This window comes from Rhyacophila brunnea, unplaced genomic scaffold (genome assembly GCF_057557595.1).
Source record: "Rhyacophila brunnea isolate RB1 unplaced genomic scaffold, BYU_Rbru_1.0 scaffold_54, whole genome shotgun sequence".
Lineage (NCBI taxonomy): Eukaryota > Metazoa > Arthropoda > Insecta > Trichoptera > Rhyacophilidae > Rhyacophila > Rhyacophila brunnea.
Window position 1 is genome coordinate 2509744 of NW_028233213.1, and position 15212 is coordinate 2524955.

General features: G+C 25.9%; 1 pseudogene; it reads left to right on the plus strand.

Moving 5' to 3' along the window:
- Positions 1 to 8533: 8533 nt before the first annotated feature.
- Positions 8534 to 11101, plus strand: LOC147065819 (uncharacterized; annotated as a pseudogene).
- Positions 11102 to 15212: the final 4111 nt, after the last annotated feature.

Sequence of the window (15212 nt, forward strand, 5' to 3'; positions counted from 1 at the left end):
TATTTTTCTTGCAAAATGAATTACTGTGTTAAACATTAGACGCTTAGGTTTTTGTAAAAATGTTTACTTTCTGGTTCAGTTGTAAGCTCAATAAACTGAATTTAATTTAAACCTGTATAAAAACAGGTATGCGAAGAAGTAAAGAATATAAGAATAACATCTGGTATTTTTTTTCAAGAAAAATGTATAAAATATAAGTATGCGCAAGTAATTATCTTGGATTAGTTTGGACATTTTTCTTAAGGATAAGAAAATAGCTGTATTCTTGAATTTGTAGTTTTACTGAGCAAAAAAATCCAGCTTAAGGCATTGAAGTTGTTCTATCCCTATTTATACCATATACTTTTATTTTCTATAATATTTTTTTGCGTTCGATAACTGTCTGTGTAGATACTATTGAAACTTGGAATTTACAATATAACGATTGAAGTTTCTTGTTCTCTTTAAACAAGCTTTTTATGAAGAAGAAGTGCATTAATTAAAGCCATCTTACTGCTAATTTTACAAAACGTACACTTCGATTGTCTTATGCGATATATAAATTTTCTGCTATAAAACTACACCTGATTGTGGTGTTGAAAGCACTGCGAACCATAAGCGAACACAATGCAAATAATAAAAGCCGTTGTTGGCATGATGGTATTTTTTAATAGATTGATTCTTATTATGCACGGAAAAGGAAGAAATGTATTATACTCTTAAATAAAAAGATATAATTAAGAGGCTTTATATATATGAAGTTGCATCATTAAAACGATAGTAAATAATAAAAAAGTCCAGGATGATTTTTTTTTAAGCTGGCCAAATAATGCAGAATTATATCATTTCTGTTTACATAATATAAAAACTTGATACAAAATTATATTTTAGATAAAAAGATATTATTTTCGTAATAAAAATCATTTTTATGGCATTGTTCCTTACAATACATAAAAAGTACAAAATTTTATATTTTATACAGTCAGGCATGCCAAAATTAATTTATAGGTAATAAAAATAAAATCTTTAAGTTCTGCATTAAAATATAGAAATTTATTAATTTATTTCAATATAAAGGTTACTAATCGCTAAAAAAACATATCATTTTGTACTTTACAAAAATTCATAATTCTTTTTAAATGCATTTTTGAATAAGAAAAACATCTTTTGTAAAGATAATCTATAAACTAGTGTCACAGAATCTTTTTTTTCAATCTTATTTTGCTGATGCATAAATATTGAATAATATATCACCTTTATAATGCGGCAAATCATGGATCAATACAAAAGCAGAAAATGTTTTATTGAACACTAGCGTAAAATCGATTTAAAACACATCGGGTTGATCAGAACAATCGGATAGAGAAAGCATTAAAATTTAATATCAAAATAAATTTTTTTACAATAATATTAAAAATACCATACTATTATTCATATGTTAAAACATAGTATTTTAGTTAGTAATACCTGATTTGCATATCTGCAGAAAAATAGCAATTAAAAAAATGTAAAAATATTCGAACGTCATTCTTTTTGCACGAGTGTTCAACTTTAGAAAACAATTTTTTTATATATTTCAAAAATTAATCATGTCACATTAGACATTATTGTATAGACTTTACTTTATCTCGAAAAATGTGCCTAAAAAATCAATAAAATAAACATATAGCCAAATAAATTATAAATAAGATAAAGTTTTTTTTCACAAAAGGTAACTATTTTTTTCATGATTTTAGATGTCACATTATTTTTAACTTGGCTATAGATATAATAAGTGTGAATATTTCATTACGAATATAGAAAATTATCAATGAAAATGATTTAAAAATATTTTATATCCTATAATCAACACATATATCCATGTACGAAGACGATTTTTTTTGGATTTGATATAATAAAATTTGTTTACATCTTTTAATTCAAGTTAATACAATTTGCCTTTTAAATATATATAAATATGTTAAATGTATCAATAAAAAATTCGGGAATTAAATATTGCCCAAACTTGACGTACCTATTAGCCAGATGTCTACTTATTTACGCATCTTAGCTGATAAAAGGCATCAATTGTTTATAAAATAAATTAAACATCTTTATTTTATAGAGAGAATAAAAAAAGTAATAAATAAAGAAGGATTTATATGGATATATACAATATTATATGCCCAATTAGCTTTTGAGATTCTATACACGAATCAAAAAATCAAAACATAATTTTGCATTTTTGATTTAACAATAAATTTTATATATTTAAAATATAATAAAAAGATTGTTTAAATTTAAAAATATGATCCTCTACAAATAACGAAATTTATTTTATATTAAATTATTTACGGAATTTATCTTCGTCACACAAGTAGTATTTTTAGATCTAAAATTTTGTATTTAATATAATCTTACTGCAAGGTTTACAGCTAACACTATTTGATTAGTCGCCTTGTTTTAAAGTTTCTGTTACCAACATACAAATTATTGAGGTGCTGAATGGATTATGAACTGTTCCCGAACGTATAACAAGTAAAAAGGCAATTGTTGGTATGATGAGGTGTTTTTTAGAGACTGGGACTTCTACAACATATATAATTATGATTTACTAGCCGTTTTTACATTATACCACAAAATTAACACTCAGCAAATAAAATAGATTTTATTTTTTTCATATCAAATAATATAAATTTAAGCTTGATCTATGAGAAGTAATACGTTACGTGATGATGAAAAATAAATAATATATGTAGAATTTAAGTGTTTTTATTCATGTTAGAGCATTTTATTTCATGATTTACTTAAAATTTTGTATTACGCAATAAGAAAATTTAATTTAAAATTTATTATAAAATAAAAACAGTAAAGCTATTAAAATAATTACAAGTACGCAAATTTTTTGCTTTTCATGATATCGTATAAGTCAAATATTTTATGTTTTATACAGTCAGGCGTGGCAGAGATAATTTATACGCAATAATAAAAACTTGTAATTGTGTATTAATAATAGCAATTTTATATTAATTTGTATAAAATGGTACTGATAGCCATGCAAAAGTCAAATCATAAATAGACACAAATCATTTTGTAAATTACAAAAATATTTAATTCTTTTAAAATGCATTTTCGATACCAAAAACATCTATTGTAAGTGGAATCTTCAAACTAGTGATATAAAATCTTTGTTCCATGGGACTTGAGATACATAAGTCATTTAAAATATAATTTTTATAATGTGCGAATCATAGGTTAATGCAAAAAACAAAAAATTATACTTGAAAACCCGTTTAGAGTTTGTATTTTAAACTGCGGGCTTTTTTTTGCTTTTGGAGCTAGGAATATATAGTTTTTATTAAAAAAATGTGTTTTAAAAAACAATAGGAAAAAGATAAAATCATAATACATCTTAAAACATAGTTATTTAGTTAGTAATACTTAATTTAAATATTTGCATATAAATATTAATATAAAAATCATAAGATTTATGCCGTCAATCGGATTGTACGATTTTTCGAATTCAGAAAAACGATTTTTTTTATATTTTTTTAAAATAAATCATGTAATATTAAACATTTTTGTATTGAATTTACTTTCGTAAAATGTGTTAAAAAAAAGCAGAATAATTATCATATAGCCACATAAATTTAAAATAAGATATATTTTTCGACACAATAAGTAAACTGTTTTTTTCATGATATATAATGTCACAAAATTTTTTTATCTAGACTGTGAGCATAATATGTGCGAATTTTTCATTATGAAAATAGAAAATTGTTGATATTTTTGCTTTTAAAACATTAATAATCCTTTTTAACCACATATATCATGGTACGAAGACATTTATTTTTCGGATTTGATATAATAAAATTTTTTTACATCTTTAAATTCAAGTTAATGTAAGATCTAAATCTCAATATTTAGATCTTACAAAAAATACAAATTAAACCAATTACCCAATATATATAATTTGTGTTTATAAAAAATTCGGGAAGCTTATTAGTGCCCAAACTTATTATACTTAAAAGCAAAATGTCTATTTTTTACGCATCTTAACTGAGATAAGGCATTAATAAACTATTTTATAAATTCAACATCTTTAGTTTGTAGATAAAATAAAAATAGTAATTGAACAAGAAGGATTTATATTGATAATTGCAATGATATATGCCCAATATGCTGTTGAGATTCTTCACACGAATCATAAAATCTAATCGTAAATTTGCACATTTAATATAACAAGAAATTTCATAAATTTAAAATCTAATAACAGAAAAAAAAATTTTTTATTTTAAATCAAAAATATGATCCTCTACAAGTAACAAAATTCATTTCAATTTTTATTATTTCCAGCGTTTTTTTCTCTACACAATTAGTATTTTTAGATTAAAAATTTCGTATTTAATGCAATCTTACTGTAAGGTTTACAGCTAACACTAGTCGATTTTTCGTCTAATATAAAAGTTTCTGTTACCAATATACACCTAATTGAGTAGCTGATTTTTTTAAATACTACCCAAAAGTATAACAAGTAAAAAAGCTATTTTTGATAGATGTGATGTTTTCAAGAGGCTGTGACTGCTATAATGTAGTTATTATATAATTTATTAGCCGTTTTGACATTAGATCACACACATAAAATATTATGCATATAACATAGATTTTAGTTTTTTATATCAAATAATATAAATTGAAACTTGATCTATGAGAAGTAATACGTTACGTGATGATGAAAAACAAAAAAAATAGAGTAGAATTTAAGCGATCTTTTTTCATATTAGAGCATCTTATTCTAAGATTTATTTATCATTTTGCATTACGTAATAAGAAAAGTTAAATAAAAATACATTATAAAATAAAAACAATAAAATAGTGATTTAGTTGCAGGTGATAGAATTTTTTGTTTATCATGATATTAAATAAGTTAATATTATATGTTTTATACAGTCAGGCGTCGTAGAATTAATATGAAGTAATAAAAATAAAATCTTGTAATTTTGTATTAATAATAGCAATTTTTATGTATATTAAAATAAAATGTTACTGATAGCCATGCAAAAGTCAAATCATGCAAAGAAACAAATAATTTTGTAAATTACAAAAATAAATACTTCTTTTAAAATGCATTTTCGAATAGAAACAACATCTATTGCAAGAGAATCTTTATACAGTGTCATAAAATATTTGTTTCAATGTTATTTGATATACATAAAGCATGATTAATATAATTTATATAACATGGCGAGTCATAGGTCAGTGCAAAAACATGAAATCGATACTTGAAAACCGATTTAGAATTTGATTTTATACACTAGCGGGCTTTTTTATGCTTTTGGAGCTAAGAATATATAGTTTATATAAAAATAATGTGTTTTAAAAAAACAATAAGAAAAAGATGATATTATAATACGTCTTAAAACCTAATTTTTGATTATAAAATACTATATTAAAACCTTTAAATATCTTATAGTAGCAACGAAACAGAATATTTTTAGTTCTTTTTTTGATTGACTCTTTTAAGAATTTAGAAAAAGCAATTTTTTCATCCATATAACTAAGATTAATTATGTCATATTAAACATTATTGTATAGAATTTACTTTAATTAGAAAAATGTGTCATAAAAAAGTAGAATAATTATCATATAGCCACATAAATTTAAAATAAGATGTATTTTTCGACACAATAAGTAAACTGTTTTTTTCATGATATATAATGTCACAAAATTTTTTTATCTAGACTGTGAGCATAATATGTGCGAATTTTTCATTATGAAAATAGAAAATTGTTGATATTTTTGCTTTTAAAACATTAATAATCCTTTTTAACCACATATATCATGGTACGAAGACATTTATTTTTCGGATTTGATATAATAAAATTTTTTTACATCTTTAAATTCAAGTTAATGTAAGATCTACATTACAATATATAGTTCTTACAAAAAAATACAAATTAAACCAATTTCCCAATATATATAATTTGTATTTAAAAAAATTTGGGAAGATTAATTTAACCCAAACTGATACTTGCTCAAAAGCCAAGATGTAATTATTTACGCATATTAGCGGATATGTTAATAAAATGAAAATAAATTAAAAGTATCATTCTTGTTGTAGAAACGATAAAAGATGCGAATAATATAGAGTTTATAAAAAATACACACAGCTTTTCTTGCTCATTATGCTCTTAAAAGCCTTTATTCTTATCATATAATCAAAATGTGATTTCGCAGATTTGAATCAAACAATACCCTTTCTAGTATTTTAATTATAATATCACTAAAATTTAAATTCTAGTTCAAATAAATCGAAATTCATGTTAGAAGCCTCAATAAGACATTGATCCATATCTTGTTAAAGATAAAAAGAAATCTATCACAAATTCTTACTTATTGATATTGGTAAATGCTATTTAATATGAACTACCAAAAGTTGTATATCAAACATTTGGAATGCCAAAGTAAGCAGAAACATATATACAAACAAAAGTATTCAGTAATGAAAGACGCATGAATAAATAATATTGAATGGTTGAGGAGGTTTGAAAGTATTGAAATAAGTATTAACTGATTTGTTTGTTCAAGTAATTTAAAGTGCAGCCAGAAAATTTGGTGCGGTTAAAAATCATATGTGCCCATAAATATATACAAATAAGATGTTTAAAAAAGTTGCAAAACGATGGTTATATACTATTTTGAAGCCCAATAGCATGTCTTAGTGCATATACATAAAACTTTTTTTTAGAAAGGTATCCGTGGGTTCGGATCCAGTTAAAACGATTTTAGAATTGCCCTTGCCGCTTATTGATAATGAACATTGAAATTATGATTATGTAATAAATTACTCTATATTTTGAAATATTTTGATTATATATTCTCTTTTGAAGCGCCTATAAGGTTATTTTGGTTATAAATATATTTTAAAATTCGAGCCTTTCATATGACTCGAATTCTTAATAGTCCTCAAAAATATCCGTAATATTTTTACTACGCTATGTACTATTATAATTATTGAAATCTCAATATAATCTAAATTTTTTTAAATTACGAATATCATAATAATATAATATGGGATAAAATACTAAAAAATGGGTTTAAAATACACAAACCGTATTATTTTACATGAAAATTAATTAAAGCGTTTTTAAGTATTTTTAGATCAATAAAGTAAAAAACGTGAGAAATAGAGTTGAAAATATACAGAATGTGAATTTAAATTATAGTATCAGATTGATAAGAATTATTAGGCAAAAAATTTGAAATTTTATTCTACTATACCAAATGCAATAAAAAATTATCATTTTATGTGTGTGATAAGATTGGCATTAAAATTTTGGATTTTATATTCAAGCATAATGTGATTAAATTCTCGTGAGCTATTCACATCTATACTCTTGCCCCTTAAAAATAAAGGTTTTAATTACAACTACTTGTCTATTTGATTTACAGGCCCAGTAAGTTTACACACTTTTAACTAATATTTACAATATAAGCGAAAATTAATGTATAGAGTCAGAGATTCATCGACCGGTTAATAACAGTAGATAAACTGCTGATTGATTTAAAATAATATTTTAGCCAGATAAGAATACACTTATTTATTGCATAAGATATTGAAACTACTTAGTATGGTTTATTTCTTGGTATACACAAAATAACCTTTATTAAAAATACTAAGACTGGATATAAAAATTATTTGAATAACTCATTTAAATGTGTATAGCATTCGATTTAAATTGTGAAACTAATGCAAAGATAGCATATAATTAAATCAGGGTGATAAATAATTCCAATTCAATTTTTTTTAAGTTAAAAGGGATGGTATCTAATTCTTGAAATATCTTTGCATTCTGTTATCATCAAAATTTTCATCTTTTTTAAAATCACGAATATATATCAACACTAATAAATATTCTTGTGGCATAAAATACAAAACATTAATCTTGATATCCTACAAATGTTATTTCTTCTTATGATTTTTTAGATCTTCTTTGGTGTCAATTTTTTAAATTATTTGATGGAATTGTTAATTCTTCTTTCTTACAATATGGTGGTGAGATTTATTCCTTCTTTTTTTTAACATTTGATGGTTAGATTTATTCCTTCTTTTTTGAAACATTTGATATAAAATATTAAATGGTGTGATTTATTCCTTGTTTATTCAAATTTTTCATGGGACTTATTTATTCCTTGTTTTTTCAAATTTTTCATGGGACTTATTTATTCCTTGTTTTTTCAAATTTTTCATGGGACTTATTTATTTCTTGTTTTTTCAAATTTTTCATAGGACTTATTTATTCCTCCTTTTAGAAATATTTGATGCAAACTATTTGATAGTGAGATTAACTCCTTCCTTATTGAAAAATTCAATATCAAAATATTTTTTGAGATTTTATAACATTTTTGGGAATTATTGAACCATTTCTTTAATTTTTTTGGATAGTAATTTTTTCTTTATCTCCACAATTTCTAAAATGTAATTATTTATTCTCTCTTTTATATTTCTTTGATAAGAATTATTTATTCCTTCTTTTTAATTTTTTCTTGTATTATTTCAATTACATAAATATTTTTTTTGTGATCCCCTCAAATGGTCGATCTTACAATGGACAAGGTCCATAAATTGATGCATAACCAGTCGAATATCCGTAACATCTCTGTGATTGCGCATGTCGATCATGGAAAGAGTACACTTACAGATACCTTAGTTATTAAAGCGAAAATAGCTTCGGTTGATAGTGGAGGTGGTCGATATATGGATACGCGAGCTGATGAACAGCAACGTGGTATAACTATCAAATCCACCGCTATTTCAATGCAATTTTCCATGAAAGAAGAGACATTGCAAACTTATTGTCAGGAGGAATTCTCAGGAAATGATTTTTTGATCAATTTAATTGATAGTCCTGGTCACGTTGATTTCTCATCTGAAGTTACAGCAGCATTGAGAGTTACTGATGGTGCTCTTGTGGTAGTTGATTGTGTGGATGGTATTTGTGTGCAAACCCAGACTGTTCTTCGCCAGGCTGTTTCCGAAAGAATTAAACCTACTCTTTGTTTGAACAAACTTGATCGTGCTCTTCTTGAGTTAAAAGTTAGCAAAGAAGACTTATTTACTAACTTAAGAAAGGTGGTTGAAAATTTCAATTCTACTTTACAAACAATAGGACTCGCCTATGATAATCCAGAATTTAGTGTTCCGTCATTAGAACCCGAACTAAATGAAGTTTCTTTCTGCAGTGGTTTACAGCAATGGGGATTTACACTTCGACAGTTTGCAAGTTTTTATCTCTACAGATTTAAGAAGAAAGATGTTAAGGATGCCGAGGCAAAGTTTTGCAAGTTATTGTGGAGCACCAAAATGTACTTTACAAGTGACGATCCATTCGATGAGACAGGCACCTTTGTAAAGAAAGGTCCAAATGAGAGACGACCATTCATTGTTTTTGTTCTTAATCCAATCTATAAGGTGACAGAAATGTGCAATAATGGTGATATACAGGGCATTAAAGATTATCTCGCTAAATTTAAAGTTGATTGTTCTAAAGCAAATTTCTACGGAACCGGTAAAGAGCTCTTCAAGATTGTCATGAGAACATGGTTACCTGCTGCCGATGTGCTTCTCGAACAAATTATTTTACAATTGCCATCACCGATCAAAAGTCAAAAATACAGAGCATCTCTACTTTATGAAGGACCAGAAGATCAGGCTATGGTAGCTATTCGAAATGCTGATAGTAGTGAAGAAGCCCCTTTGATGCTTTACATAAGTAAGATGGTTCCTTATGGGGATAATAGGTTTATAGCTTTTGGCCGTGTATTTGCAGGTAGAGTTACGCCAGGAAAACCAGTTAGAATTCAGGGTCAAGACTATGTCCCAGGGAGTAAAAATGATTTATTCCATAGGAATATTCAACGGGCAGTTGTGATGATGGGAAAAGTTATTAAAGATGTTCCAGATTGTCCCGCTGGTAATATTATTGGGGTAATAGGAATTGATAATGAGTTGAAAAAGACAGGTACAATTACAAATTTCAGTGCTGCCCATAACATCAGGTCCATGAAGTTTAGTGTATCACCCGTTGTGAAATACAGTGTCAAGCCTAAAAACGCTTCAGAGCTTCCTAAATTGAAAGAAGGTCTTCTTAAACTGAGTAAGAGTGATCCTTTGTGTGTCATTAACTTTAATGACAATGGAGAGTGTACAATTGCTGGCGCTGGTGAGTTACATTTAGAAATTGCTCTTAGCGATCTTAGTAAAGAATATGCTCAGATTCCAATAGTGACAGGAGAACCATTGGTAAGTTATATCGAAGGAATTAGAGGTAGTACAAACAATTCAAAGATGTCAAAGAGTGCGAATAAACACAACAGAATATATATGACTTGTGATCAATTGGAAGAGGAAATTATTGATGGTATAGTAAACGGCAAGCTCGTAAACAAAGATCCTAAAGAGAGGGCAGCTTTGTTTAGAGATAACCTTGATATTAATGATGATTGGGTTAAGAAGATTCTATTTTATGGACCCGAAGATAAAGGTCCTAATATTTGTGTTGATGATACGAAGGGAATAGCTTATCTCAACGAAATTAAAGAGTTTATGAGAGAAGGTTTTAGAGAAGTAACTACGAGAGGTCCACTTCTCGGTGAACAACTCAGAGGCGTAAGATTCAACCTCGTGGATTTGACTCTGCACGCCGATGCTATTCATCGAACAGGAAATCAAATTACAGCACCAGTTGTGAGCGTATGTAAGGGGCTTATCATGAACTCTGATCCTATTTTATATGAACCACTTTTCTTCGTTGAAGTTAATGTCAGTAATGAAACAATGAGTGGTGTCGTAAATGCTTTGAGTAAAAGGAGAGGTAATGTCGAAGAATACAGAGATGAAAGAGGTGTAAGAACAACTGTAACGGGATACCTGCCTGTAAGAGAAAGCTTCGGTTTTAACAAAGAACTTATGAGCGAAACCAAAGGAGAAGCCAGCTCAGTTTTATCTTTCAGTCACTATAGCGTTCTCCCTGGTAGAGTTGATGTCCCCGACAGCATAACACACCAAACAGTTATGAAAATCAGAGAAAAGAGAGGACTAGGAGAACTTAAGCTCGCAGAAACGTACTTCGATAGGCTATAAAGAAAAATAATTAAATTCGATTTAGTTACCATATTTTTTTAAAACACCCCTTTTTCTACCCATATGAACTAAAGATACAGATCTTGTTTTTGTAATTATATATATAATTTATCTATAGTAAATGTAAGAAATATTAAAAAAAACATAATATAAACAATTAGTTGCCATATTTTAAAAGATGCAACTCCTTTTATAGATGAATGCATAAATGATTTTTTAATGTTCATTAAACTTATTTATGCTGTCATATATGGGCATAAAAGTGAATTCGAACAACTTCTAGAAAGATTTCAAAATATAAATAGTAAATACTTTATAAAATATTTAAAGTCTACAAATAATCTAATGTCAAAACTTCTAGATAAGATTTCAAAATATAAATAGTAAAACTTTATAAAATATTTAAAGTCTACAAATAATCTAATGTCAAAACTTCTAGATAAGATTTCAAAATATAAATAGTAAAACTTTATAAAATATTTAAAGTCTACAGATAATCTAATGTCAATAATTCTTGAAAGGCTTAAAATCAAAATAGTATTTATTTCATGAAATATTATACCTCTACAACTAATATAATGTAAAAACTTCTAGAAAGTCTTCAAAATTACAATACTTATAATTTCAAAATATTATACATCACAACTGATATAATGTAAACACCCGAATTTCTACAAGAGAGAATAATAGTCGTAAATTTTTAAAAAACATATCACAATCTTATAAAATAACTTTTCAATACTAATAATATTAGCTTTAATTGAAAGCCTTATATCAAAAAGGTAGTTAAAGGATTTATAATTTTATCTTTTATTTTAAAAAACAATGTGTAATTAAGAAAATACATATGAGACAGATATATTTTATATTTTACTGCATAAAATACCATTCGATATAGAAGAATAAATAACCAAATGGTTATATAAGAATTTTACTGCATAAAATACCATTCGATATAGAAGAATAAATAACCAAATGGTTATATAAGAATTTTACTGCATAAAATACCATTCGATATAGAAGAATAAATAACTAAATGGTTATATAAGAATTAGTGCTTATAACTAATACACAGATTTCGTTACATTATTTATAGCCATCTAATATAATTTAGAGCACTTTTTAATCGTTATGTACAATTTAATCATCATAAATTTTTTAAAGCTATGGTTACATTATAACTTTACAAAATAGATATTGGACTCTACATTGAGTGCCTTTTCTATGGTTATGTACGTATTTTCCTATTAATCTAAGCCACAAGATATGATATGTGTGTTTCACTCGAGTATGTTAAACAGGAAAGCCGTGTAGTTGGTGGTTTTATTGCTTTCCACCAAACACTAGAGAGCCTAGAGCTTGTAAGGGCAATAGCTTTACTAAAAATGTTGCTTGTTTTTTTACGCATTGCCAAAAATAACTTCTATACCGATATGTTAGTATCACAATCGTAAAATAGCTTGACATATACATGAAAAACCCTTAATATTGAGGTTGAAATGCTATTTACGCATATTAATAACTTGTTAGTCCCATTTATGGCTGAAAGATCTTATATTTATTGCGTCATACTTCGATAAACATCTTCAGGATCTTCCTATTCTCATAAAAAAGGCTATAGAAACACCTATAATACAATCTGCTCGAAAATAGAATTCAGAAGAAAATTGTTGATATAAATTGATAGAAAAAGGTTGCTGTGCTGCTCTGATAGCATTATAGATTTGAAAAGTGGATTCTCTTGTAAAATATAAAAAACGCTTGATATCGAAGGATACATACGTGTTGCCTTGATAGTATTATAGACTTTAAAGGTGGATTATCCGTAAAATATGAATTGCGCTTATTATCAAAGAATAAATAAATGTTACTATGCTACTTTGATAGTATTATAGACTTTAAAGGTGGATTATCCTGTAAAATATGATTGGCGCTTGATATCAAAGAATAAACAAATGTTACTATGCTACTTTGATAGTATTAGAGACTTTAAATAAGGATTACTGTGCAAAAATAAAAAAAGTAAGGGTGGTATTGGAGAATAGATGCGTGATACTATGCGTATCTGCTAGCACTATAATTATGAAAAGATATAATCACATATACATTAAAATACGCTCTTTTTTTAAGAATATTGCAAGAATAATTACTTTGAAAAATAAAAGATAAACATTTAAATAAAAACGATAAAGACAATTTATAGATGGTTAACTTAATTAATAATCTTAACATATAAATTTATCATGCTTGTAAAAATATTTATCATTTTGAAATAATTTTAATCAAGATCTGTCAAAATTTATCTATATGATATATTACATTAACAAAACAAATGAAATTTAATGGTATTAAAAAACATACACAACCTGATATAATGAAAAAATTCTGTGGCGTTATAATTTTTGTTTTTCTATTAACAATTGTCTTGTCGATGTTTATTTCACATAAAAGTCGCATAGAAAATTATTAAGATGAAAATGTTGTGGAATTTACAAACTAAAATTTGAAGATAATTTAAATATGTAAGCAATCACCAGTTCTCTTCTCTTAATACTCAATAGTTTAAAATTCTTGAAGTTCTAGAAAAAGCTCATGTTCACAATTTTTTTTTTCGGACAAACACACCATGATAATCATTGTAAATAAAATTATAAATTTCTTAGAAGATTTCTAAAACTCTAGTAACTTTATTGATTTATGACTTAAGATCAATTCGATGTGATCATTATGAATTTATTTTAAAATTTTAGCGGATCGATGATAAAATTATATACGAATGTTTTGAATTATGTCCAATATCCAATTATTTTAAATTATAGAAAATGTTCTAATAATGTTAACATAATTTAATTGAATGATCATCATTAGTTAAACTAAAAAAGAACAAAAAGGTATTTAGAGCAGCATAGAAAACCTCAAAAAAATAATAAAATTTTCTTTTTAAATATTTGTGTTGCGTACATCTTATTGTTTTATGCAGAATATAACCTATATATGATTTTTTGACCCAATAATCTCTTACATGTGCTGAAATTAGCCATAAGTTTTTATTTTATATAAAAGTTGCATCCAAAAAGACCTTCAGAATGGAAGTTTGTCTTTTCTAGGTCATGTTTTCGAATACAAATATGTAATAAATAAGGATCTAGATATAATAATAAAAAACCAATTAAATTATACGATAAGATTATTTACTATGATGTATGCTCTAATTTTGAATTTTAACTTTTTTCATTATAATAATAGTATTTTAACTCATTGGATAAATAAATCTGCATTGCTCTAGATTACAATCATTAAAAGAATAAAATCAAATTATTTATGATACACGAGATTGTTATCTAAAATCTAATTCCACATAAAATTTGTTTGTTTTATGAAAAACAAATTCAATTATGTATAAATTTCTTTATTACCGTATTTAGGCAATTTATGATCCTAAAAAATCAGAAAATACACAATAGTTAAAATAACATAAATCCATCTATGATCAGAACAGAAAAATCCATAATAAAAATATCAGAATTATATTTATTTATCTGCTTTAAATTACTAATTATTCTTCTATATTCCGTTCACTACGTATTTTAATATGTAAATTAGTCTGTGATCAGACCAGAAAAAACCACTAAAATGATATCTAAGTTATATTTGATTATCGTGCCATTAATTACTAAAAATTATTTAATATTCTATACATCGCATATTTTCATATATAAATACATCTATGATTAGACCAGTTCATTATAAAAATATCTAGGATACATTTGATTATTAGCTATTTTTACCTTAATATTCTATACATTACTTACTTTCATATATAAATACATCTATGATTAGACCATCAGAGCAAATACTAAATCGAATAAGAAATTCATGTAAGACTAAATTTAATGCTGGGAATTTATTTAAAGCCATTGATGAACATGCAACATCACTCATAAATTACCATATAGGCGTATTTAAATTAGAACCTGAAGAATACATGTAACTTGATGATAAGATAAGTGGTATTTTAAACGAATTTTCTATTCACCTCTAGTCTAGTAATAAACAAAGATTATATCTAAAGAGAAATGAACTAGGACGTGGGCTATGTAATATTGAATTT